The sequence below is a fragment of the Eptesicus fuscus genome, chromosome 16 (genome assembly GCF_027574615.1).
Source record: "Eptesicus fuscus isolate TK198812 chromosome 16, DD_ASM_mEF_20220401, whole genome shotgun sequence".
NCBI classification, from domain to species: Eukaryota; Metazoa; Chordata; class Mammalia; order Chiroptera; family Vespertilionidae; genus Eptesicus; species Eptesicus fuscus.
In genome coordinates this window covers 55928340-55938787 of record NC_072488.1, presented here as the reverse complement: position 1 = coordinate 55938787, position 10448 = coordinate 55928340, and the positions used below count along the sequence as shown (strand labels likewise).

The 10448-nt window shown below is 49.0% G+C and overlaps 1 pseudogene; it reads right to left on the bottom strand.

The window, feature by feature from the left end:
- Positions 1 to 524: 524 nt before the first annotated feature.
- LOC114229360 (5S ribosomal RNA) lies at positions 525 to 643 on the bottom strand (annotated as a pseudogene).
- Between the last annotated feature and the right edge of the window lie 9805 nt (positions 644 to 10448).

Sequence of the window (10448 nt, the reverse complement as noted above, 5' to 3'; positions counted from 1 at the left end):
AACTGTGTGACAAAGCCAATTTACTTAACTTCTCTCTACTTCACTTTTTCCATCCATAAGATGAGGAAAATGGTACCACTGCCTCAGAAGGATCACGTTATGTACTTCTTTTCATAATTAGGGCAAAAAAAGTAGGTGCCCATACAACAGCAAGATGCCTTTCACCTGTATGAAAAATATGATCACTGGTACAGGCAGCATCTCCATGCAGCATCCCAGGGAGAGGGATGTCTGACTGCTGGTTTAGGCCCCACATCCCCCAAGGGGTCCCAGATTGTGAGAGGATGTAGGCCGGCCTGAGGGAACCACCCCCCAGCACCCACCTCCATGTGGAAGAATTTTGTGTACCGGGCCTGTAGTCAAGAAAATAAAAAGGAAACTCAGAGAGCAGAATGTGATGTTTGAGTGTGTGTTGTGTACAAGGAATTACAAATTAATCATAAAGGGACTGGCAAGCCAGTTAACAAAAGAACTGAGTTGGGCTAGGCCTGTAGGCTTGTGTGCCTGTGGCTGGGGTCCAAAAAAGCCTATGGCACCAGGTATTCCCAGGTGGTCTCCCATCCAAGTGCTAATCAGGCTCAATCCTGCTTGGCTTCTGAGATCAGACTAGATCAGGTGAGTTCAGGGTGGCGTGGCCCTGGGCGCTGAGAGCAGCCTCCAGGAGCCCCAAGAGCCTGGGCCTGGCCTCCAGGACCCTCAGCCCTGGCCGCACCTGAGCTCGTGCTCTCCCTCAACCTTGCTGGGACCAGACCTCTCCCTGAGCCCTTTAGCTGCCCCCTGCCCACCTTCTGCGCTTCCAAAGGGTGCAGGAGGGCAGCTCCTTTGTGGGTGGGATTCCCTGGGAAACACAGAAGGGGGTGCCCTCCCCAACTGGGCAGGACGGAGCCCACTATGGATCATGAAAGTTAGGGGGTCGGGATGGGGGAGTGGGGAGGGGGGATGGGCGGCTTCCCTCTGGGGCATGGGATTCCCTTTGCAGGTTGGTGGGGTGGGGGCAGCAGAGGGATTTGTTCAATTTCCTTCTGTTTCAGGGGAGCTGGGTTCCCAGAGGGGCGCTTGGGGCTTCCACCTGGCGTGCTGGGAAGGAGGTTAAGAGACAACCCCCTCCAATAGAGGGGTGCCCTCTGGAAGGCGATAAGGCAGGAGACTCCTTTCCCAATTGGGAGCGGGGTTGGGGGGCGCCCCACCAGGGCCTGTTCACAGAGTAGCTTGGAGGTTCCCTCCGCACACCCAAGGGGAGGAGGGCAAGGCCGGGCCACTTCCCTGGGGGGAAGGGAGAGCGGGAGTTTGGAAGAACAGCAGGCAGAGGGCGGGCATGGCAGGTGCCAGGGACTGAGAGACGCAGGCGCCCTGGATCCACAGCTGGGCCCCTGGGCTTGTGTGCCTGTGGCGGGGCGGGCAGGCGTCTGGGGAAGGGGGGAGGGCAAAAAACCCGAGTTGAATACTTTAAGGGACAGCCCAAGAGGTAAATCCTCAGCAGAGAAGATCTGGAGAAGAATCAGGGTGAGAAACGAAGTAAGGAACATGTTTGGCGACAAAGTGGGCCCACATCTAATAGTCGTAGGGCAATGTCTGTCTACCAGGTGACTAGGTTTTAAAAGTTATAGGGAGCCGTTAGGCTGATAAATAAAATGTCTACCTTCCTACCTTACACATACATGTTTATACGGATGACAGGGAAGACCAGGGTCTTTAGAATCCTCAGACTCCTAGGAAGACCATGCCAGAACATGGAAATGCTGGGAGGCAGGCCCTGGCCTCTGCTCACGCTCACCCCTCCTGCCCTCTCGCCTCTGACTCCATCCGGAGCCTGAGGGCCTCGCGTGTGGCATGGGGACATGCAGCCTGAAGCTCAAGCTCAAGCTCAAGCTCAAGACACAGACGGCTGCTCTTTGGCTGCCACCCAGGCCCCCGGGTGGGCATCCCTTGCCTGTCACCTCTACATTTCAGCCTCTCACAAAGGCCTGCTCTTTAGGTAAAACATTTTGAAGAAAGAAAACTTAATAAAACTTTTTTAAAGAAAGGTGTGTGTGTGTGTGTGTGTGTGTGTGTGTGTTTTAAAATATATTTTTATTGATTTCAGAGAGGAAGGGAGAGGGAGAGAGAGATAGAAACATTCATGATGAGAGAGAATCATGGTGGATCGGCTGCCTCCTGCAAGTCCCCCACTGGGGATCGAGCCCACAACCCGGGCATGTGCCCTCGACCGGAATTGAACCTGGGACCTTTCAGTTCGCAGACTAACGTTCTATCCACTGAGCCAAACCAGCCAGGGCAAGAAAGGTTTTAAAGGTTCTGTGAACAGTGATAAGAAATGTGTTTGTTTTGTTTTGTGTGTTTTTTGTTTTTTTTACAATCAGAAAGTTGATAAAATTAAAAGCTCCACAGAAAGGAAGAGTTTAAGGGAAATGTTCCGCTCTTCCTGCATGTCGTGCTGTACAAACGTCTATGGACCATATTGGTCGTTTTCAGATGAGGTGTCTCCAGGAGTCTTCCCGTCCAGTTTGCACAGCCCAGAGCTGCTCATTATTCCACCACGTGGATTTGGGTCTGAGTTGAAAAACCGATTTTCCCTCCTGTGTTTCATTCTCTTATGAGCCTGTCTCCACTCCCCACACAGACACCTCAACACCAGGCACTGGGAGCGGGGGGAGGGGGGGGAGGGGGGGGGGGTGCCCCGCCAAGCAAGTCTTTGCGACAGGGGATGGGTCTCCTTCAATTCAACTCACTCCTGCCCGAATTACCATCCCTCCCAACACTTTTGTCATTCATTCCTTGAATCAAGTCCGCTTTGCTTTCCACACCTTGTGGCTTCTGTCTTCCTGACCAGACACAACTCAAACACTGTCGTCCTTAGGAACTCACTGCAAGTCAGGGAATGGATGACAATTAGAAGAGGAAATAATTCTCAGAGGTTTGGCACCATTCATACACCCCCACCTCTGGTTTCCTCAATTGTCAAAGGAAGCTGTAATTACCTGATTGCTCTCTGGAATAAGTGAGATGATATAAGGAAAAAACCTGGGATACAGCCCGTATCTCATCCACCTTTGTGTCTATTTTCCATCTAGTGTAAACCCCCATTCCTTTTATTGTTCCCAAGAGATAGTGGCCTGAATAGTCACTCACAAACCCAATTCTTGTGAAAACCCATACAAGGGACCTAGAAAGAAGCCAGGTTAACGAAACTGCTTAGTTATCGTCCTCTGGTCTTCATTGGTCCCAGTGCCGACTTTCCTTTCAGTCCCCCAAATCAGAACGTTTTGAAGACCCGCAGTTGAGTCTCATTTTTATGACTGGATGGATGAAAACACTTAGCTTCTTTCTCATGCTCAGATCTCGTTCTTATTCCTGTAAGCAAGCAGGACGTCCAGAGTTGCAGAGACGGCAGGCCTTCCGTAGGCCCATGCATAAGTTATGAAGTTTGCTTGTTACCAATGCCACCTGTGACGTCAGCAGCAGCGTCGGCTGACAGGTGCTGGAGAGGCGGCTCCGGGACCTGCAGTGTGGATGTAAATAGATTCCTGTTGCTGGTTGGAAACCGCAAACTGGATTTCTGACATTCAGAGTAAATCCTGTCATCTGCTCCTGCGCTTCCGGTGTGGAACGTGTCTTCCCATCAAGGTAAGCAAAAAGGCCCTGCTCTCTCTTGTTGATTCTCTGTGGGCGCTGAATTCTCAGGACTATCAGTCAACGCATGTTCTTGGTGTGAGATGGGGTTGGCTGAGTTTTGGCATATTCAGAAGCAGGGGTAATCACACCCCCCTTTGCTTATGTGTTAAACTCTGTTATCTGGAATGGCTCATTTTATAATACATTTTTGGGTTCAAATGTTCCATTAACTGAGTTCATACTAAATACATCATGTGAGTTATCCACTTAAAAATGAGAAGACAAGATCCACTAAAGCAAAAAATAATACTAGATACAACAACTTCTTTTTCGTTTATTTTTTATAATTCAGATAGTGGGCCAGTTTTCTGTAGCTCCTCCCTCCATCTCTGTAAGCACGACTGTGGGCGACCTGTAGCTGTACAGACTGGAAGGTCCCCATCCCTCCAAGGGTTCCCAGGTGTATGTGCTGGGCCTCTTTAACACAATCAAAGTGGGGGGTGGGGGGGCAATGGTAAGATATGTACACATATAATACATTAATAAAAAAAAATTGGAAAAAAAAATAACACAATCAAAGTGGTTTTTAGCAAAAACAAAGAAGAGTTTTTGGAGGACAACTTTTTGCCTGAATCCAAGGGTTTAAGCAACATCTTCAGGACTTGGTCACCCTGTCTTCATCCCTTGGAATCGCTATATACACAGACAGGCGCCCATTACTGGCTCCCAGCACAGAGCCTGGCTCTCCACAGGCTTGGGGCTTAGCGCTAACTGAACAAACTGGTTTGGAGGCACATGATGGAAGACACTCCTTCAGGAAAAGCCTGTAGGGGAGCAAGGGGGGGGGGGCAAGAATGTGGTCTCAGGTCAAATCTGACCTGTGCTGACCCACAGGATATTACCCTGGAGGCAAGGAGGCCTGACCATTTACACTCCATATCATTTAGTCATTGGTTAGGGTCACCCTGGGGAAGGTATTACTCTCCAGGGAAAATAGGTCTGCAGCTCAGAGCAATTGCATGGGAGGGGGCAGCTGTGAGCCATCAGCGGCCAAGTCAGAGCACCAGGTGCTCTGGCTGGTGGAGTCTGCATGGGCCCCACAGCACCCACTACTTACGTTTAGTGGGACTTTTCCTGTGGGTACATCTTGCTTTGGGAACCAGGGTTTCCAGACGCATAGCACAAATCCCCCCAGTAGGACAGCGAGAAAGGTCACTCCTATCTCCACCACTAGGTCCTGCTATCAGTGGAGTCTACCTTTTGGGAGCAGCACATTTCAGTGGATGGGAAACCATCCTGTCACAGGAGCTCATCAATGGCCTGAGAGAGGCTTATGTGTGGGCATTGATGGTCCAGGGCCATGGTTGGCAAATTGCAGCTCGCAAGCCACATGCGGCTCTTTGGCCCCTTGAGTGTGGCTCTTCCACAAAATACCATGGCCTGGGCGAGTCTATTTTGAAGAAGTGGCGTTAGAAGAAGTTTAAGTTTAAAAAATTTGGCTCTCAAAAGAAATTGCGATCGTTGTACTGTTGATATTTGGCTCTGTTGACTAATGAGTTTGCTGACCACTGCTCCAGGAGAAGGGGGATTGCACTGAGCTGAGGGTGTGGCTGGAGCTGTAGGGTTGGAAGCTGACCTTCTGAGGGCCACTCTTTGCCTTGGAAGTTTGGCACAGTCTTAATGACGTGGCCCCGAGTCTGTGCTCACTTCAGCTAGTGACGTCTTGAAACTGATTACCCCCGACTTTTTGGAGAGCAGTTCCCTTGTTTGCTATGCTTCTGAAACATGAAGTCACTGATGTTGTTGCTCAATTAAAGAACTTTGTTTTTAATCAATGTGTTCTGGGTAATACAATTAGGGAGTTATAAATTTAGCAAAATTACTTTAGATAGTAGGTTGATCACTTTGTTTTTGTGTATCATCTCAAATATAATATATTATATTCTTTGGTATCTAAAATTCTAAGGCAGTGCTACCTGCTGTTTTTCTGCTTGGTATCCTTCCTCTGACCACAGGGACTGGTTTTCCATATAGAATCCTCCGCCCCCACCTTTAGTCCATGAGGTCTGTGGGGCCAATCCCAGCACTGGCTGTAGGGGTGGGCACATGAATTGTACTTGATCTGTCAGTATATCCTTCCTTCCCTGAGGTGGGCTGCCTTTGCCAGGTCAATGCATCCACCTCCGGCTGCTGATCCACGGAGCATCCCTTCTCTAAAGAATTGCCCTCAGCTCAGGAACAACCTCACCTGATTCACAGTGTAGATGTGCCCTCTACACTGTGCCTGGCCATGGGGAGGGGAACTGGGAGGCAGCCCTCAGCTAACAAGTGAATGATGTGGATAACGTTTGTGTCCCCCACCAAATTCGTATGTTGAAGCCCCAGTGTGATGGTATTTGGAGGTGGGGACTTTGGGAGGCAATTTGGGTTAGATTAGGTCATGAAGGTGGGATCCTCATGATGGGGTTAGTGCCTGCTAGAAACAGGAGGAACCACGATATGTGTCTCTACCATGTGAGGACACAAGAAGGCTGCCATCTGCAAACCAGGAAGAGAGACCTCAACAGACACTGAATCTGCTGGCACCTTGATCTCAGACTTCCAGCCTCTAGAACTGTGTTTCTTGTTTAAGTCCCAGGCAATGGTATTTTATTATAGCAGCCTGAACTAAGACATGGGGTACCAAATGCTGGCCCCTTTAAAGGAAGCAACTCTGCAGTATGATTTATGCTCTAGAGCCCCCACCCCACCCCCGCCATATATCAGGCCAAGATACTGATTATCTCTGTCCAATTCCCTATTGACTCAGTCCCTTCCGGCTGCTCTATCAGAATACAACAGACTGGGTGGCTTACAAACAACAGAACTTTATTTCTCACTGTTCTGGAGGCTGGAAGTCCAAGATCAAGCACTGGCAGAGTCAGTATCTGGTGAGGCCTGATTCCTGGATCAGGGGCAGCTGTTTTGCCCTGGTGTCCTCACAGGGTGGAAGGGGCAAGAGAGCTCTCTGGGGTCTGAAATAAGGACACAAATCCCACATGCCAGGGCTCTAACCCCCATGACCTAATCACTTCCCAAATGTCCCCCCTTTATTAATATTACATGGGGTTAGGTTTCAGCAGATGAATTTTGGGGGACGCATGGTGTAGACCACAGCACTCTCCTGCTTCACTCCCTCAGTGACTCGTGTCACCCAGACCCTGTGTCAGGACACACCTGTTTCAGGGAGTGCAGCCTGAGAAAGTCATCCTGGGAAATGTCCTGGGAAGCAGACGCTGAGGACAGACTCTGAGCTGGGTCTCTCACCAGCCAGCTGGCAATGCATGCCCCACGCTCACGCTAAGGGGAGTGCTGGCAAAACTCTCATAAGTTTCAAATTTTAATTTTTCAATTACAGTTGACATACAAGATTATATTCATATCAGGTGTACAACACTGTGATTAGACATGTATATAACATATGCAGTGATCACCCTGATAAGTCTAGTACCCACCTGACACCTCACAACATGGTCATAATTTAGCTGCTCAATTGCCTTTTTATCTCTGGATGCTTTAAGATTTTTTCTGGTGTTCAATTTTTAGCAGTTGGACTATGTGGTGTTTCTAGGGGTGGGGTTGTTTAATTACAAAATGTTTTTGAAATGTTTCCCCCAGCACAGGACTGCTGATTAGTCCAAGCCCTATTCCTCAGCCTGTGCCCAGATTGTCAAATGCACCTGAGAAAATAAACAGTCATGAGACTAACTAAGGTCTCCAAGAGCCTCCCCTCTGGAATTCCAGGCCGGCTCACCATTCTTGCTTCCACAGCGATCTGCATTTTGGAATAGAATGTGTATAATTCATCTGACATGCAGGACCTTTGACCTGTGGTAATCTATTTTATCCTAACCAGAAGGGCAAGTCTGAGGTCCCTCTTTTCATCTCCATTTGAGGGGAATTTTGAACGAGAGAATAAAACCGAACAAGTCACAGAATTTCAGCATTGGAAATTTGTCTGTCCACCAACACAGGGCTTGACCTTTCTAAATAACACCCTTGAGTTGTCAACCCTCTTTGCAAACCGCCTGGGAAAGGACGTTTACTAGCCCCCAGGCAACAGTGCTCCTAGGATCTGTGAGAATTTTGTCTTCAGATGCCCATTCAGGCTCGTGGAGGACCTTCTCCTGCCATGTGGCTTTCACCCTTGTTCTGAGGAGCATCACAGAGTAAAAGTTGGGCAAAACATGTTTGTTCTACATGTGCAAATAACGAGGACCTCAGGCGTGTTTCGTCATTAACCATTTCTTAAGCTGATGCAGCTAGGAGGTCCGCTTTCCATTCTATTTCTCTGAGCCAGTCTCATTGTCTGAATCACGCTTTTCACCTGCTGCTAAGCCACAACCTACTCTATACAATCAGGCCAGCAGGGGAGCAGTTAGGGGCGATCAGGCCAATAGGGGAGCAGTTAGGGGCGATCAAGTAGGCAGAGGGGTTAGATCCTGACAATTACCCCATTCATCCTTTTAGTATTTCATAGATTACTTTCCCATTGTAAAAGTAAAACTAGATGAACATCACATCAGAGAGAAACATCCTTGGGTGCCAGTCAGCGTGGGCTGTGACCCTGTCACTTCCATTCACAGACAGGAAGAGATGGAGTATTTTGTCTTTGATGACATCGGCTCCATGATTCCGAACGAGGCCATCAGGAGACTCATCTTGCCGATGACGGTTCAGCTTTGCCATCTGATCATGTCCATGGAGAGGAACGATGCGGAGAGTGAGACATTCGCCTCTCTGGAGAAGACCGCAGAGGAATTGGCTCAGGCGAGTGAGGAGTTTGTGCAAATCGCGAAAAGGTAATGATTTCAAAGATTGTGAGCCCTTTACACTGACACGTCTGCAGAAGGAGAGTAATAGAGCCTTATTCGAGTCAAGTCAGGTGTGAAAAATAAATTGATAATACATAAAGAAGGCCTGCCGGTGTGGCTCAGTGGTTGAGCATCGACCCCATGAACCAAGAGGTCACTGGTTTGATTCTCGGTCAGGGCACATGTCCTGAATTTGGGCTCAGTCCCTAGTAGGGAGGCAAGCAGGAGGCTGCTGATTCATGTTTCTCTCACATTGATATCTCTCTCTATCCCACTCCCTTCCTCTCTCTCTCCAAAAATATCAATAAAAACACATTTAAAAAATATAAAGTAAACTTGCTTATGTTATGTTATTAGTTGGGGTGTAATTTCAATATGAAAACATTTCAGAATTAGTTGGGTGGGTTTTGCATTAAGAAGCAGTTGTATGTCCCATCATAAGGTTTCTAGATTCATTCCTATTTCACAGATTGTTTTTATTATAGGGAGAATAATTCTCAGAGTTGTCTAAACATCTTTTTCATGTCTACCATTCAGTGCATGGGGCCTGGTCCTTTTAGTAAACCTGCATGCAAATTATCCTATATAATAAAGAGCTAATATGCAAATGGTCTCCACTCCCTTATGCCGTCATGCCTTAATGGCTCAGACACTCAACACTGGGGAGAGAGGAATGGGGACCAGCCAGGCTGCAGCCCGGGAGAGTCCCGCCTCACAGTCCTGGGCACCTGTGGCTATGGCCCCGGGCAAAGCCAGCCTGGGTCCTGGGTGCCTGCTGCCGGTCAGAGGGAGGGAATCCTGGGTCTCGGGTGTGGGGCGAGGTGGTTAGGGGCTATCAGGCCAGCAGGGGAGCAGTTAGGGGTGATCAGGCAGGCAGGCAGAGGGGTTAAGGGTGATCAGGCAGGCAAGCAGGTGAGTGCTTAGGAGCCAGTGGTCCTGGATCGCGAGAGGCAGTAGGACATCCCCCGAGGGGTCCCAGATTGGAGAGGGTGCGGGCCGGGCTGAGGGACCCTCCCCCCCATGCATGAATTTCATGCACTGGGCCTCTTTCCATATTGAATTCCAATCCCAGGTTTAATAGAAAAGGACCTAGTTATAGCAACAAAACTGAACTCTATAAATGAAAGTTGATTGCAACTTACATGTTGTAACAAAAGTGTTACACTTTTACTGCCCAACCATACTGTAGATGCTGCAGCCAGATTTCCTGTGTTTGAGTCCCACCTGAACACTTACTAATTGTCTGGCTAAGTTCTGAAACCTGTCTGTGCCTCATCTGTCAGGGTAGAAGTGATAACCAAGCCTCCCTCACAGGACTGTCATGGGGGCATGAGAAAGTCACCGTGCCTGGAGCATGGCAGCAACGAACAATTGCTTCAGATATATCTGTCAAATAGAAAGAGTCCCATAAGTATTCCCCTTTCACCCAACAGCATGCACTGACCACCTGCTAAGATGTCAGGCACGGTTCATGGTGCTAAAATGCAGAATGAGTAAGACCTTCACCGTCCCTGTCCTAGGAGCAGAGGAGCAAACAGAGGAGAAAGCATATAACTATATCAACAGGGAAAAGCCAAATACCTATCACTGCTGTTGCAGGTTATCACAAAACTCGGAACTTGAAACAACACAAATCCATCCCCCCACAGGTGTGTAGGTTAGAAGTCGGCGGGCCTGACTGGTTTCTCTGTTTTGGGTCTCACAGACCGGAATCAAGGTGTTGGCAGGCCTGACTCTTATACAGAGGCTCTGGGAAGAATTTGCATCTAGGTTCTTTGAGGGTTGGCCAAATCCAGTTCCTTGTGGTCATGGGTCTGAGGAATCCCTTTTGTAAGGCCTTGAGCCAGAGGCTGGTCTTTGCTTGTCAAGGCGGCTTGTATTCCAGGTGTCCCTCATTCCAGGCGTACACCCCCCCTCAGCCCTGCCGCCCCCCGCCCCCTCCCGGCCTCTGGCACCCACAGTGATGTCAAGGCAAGCTCCTCT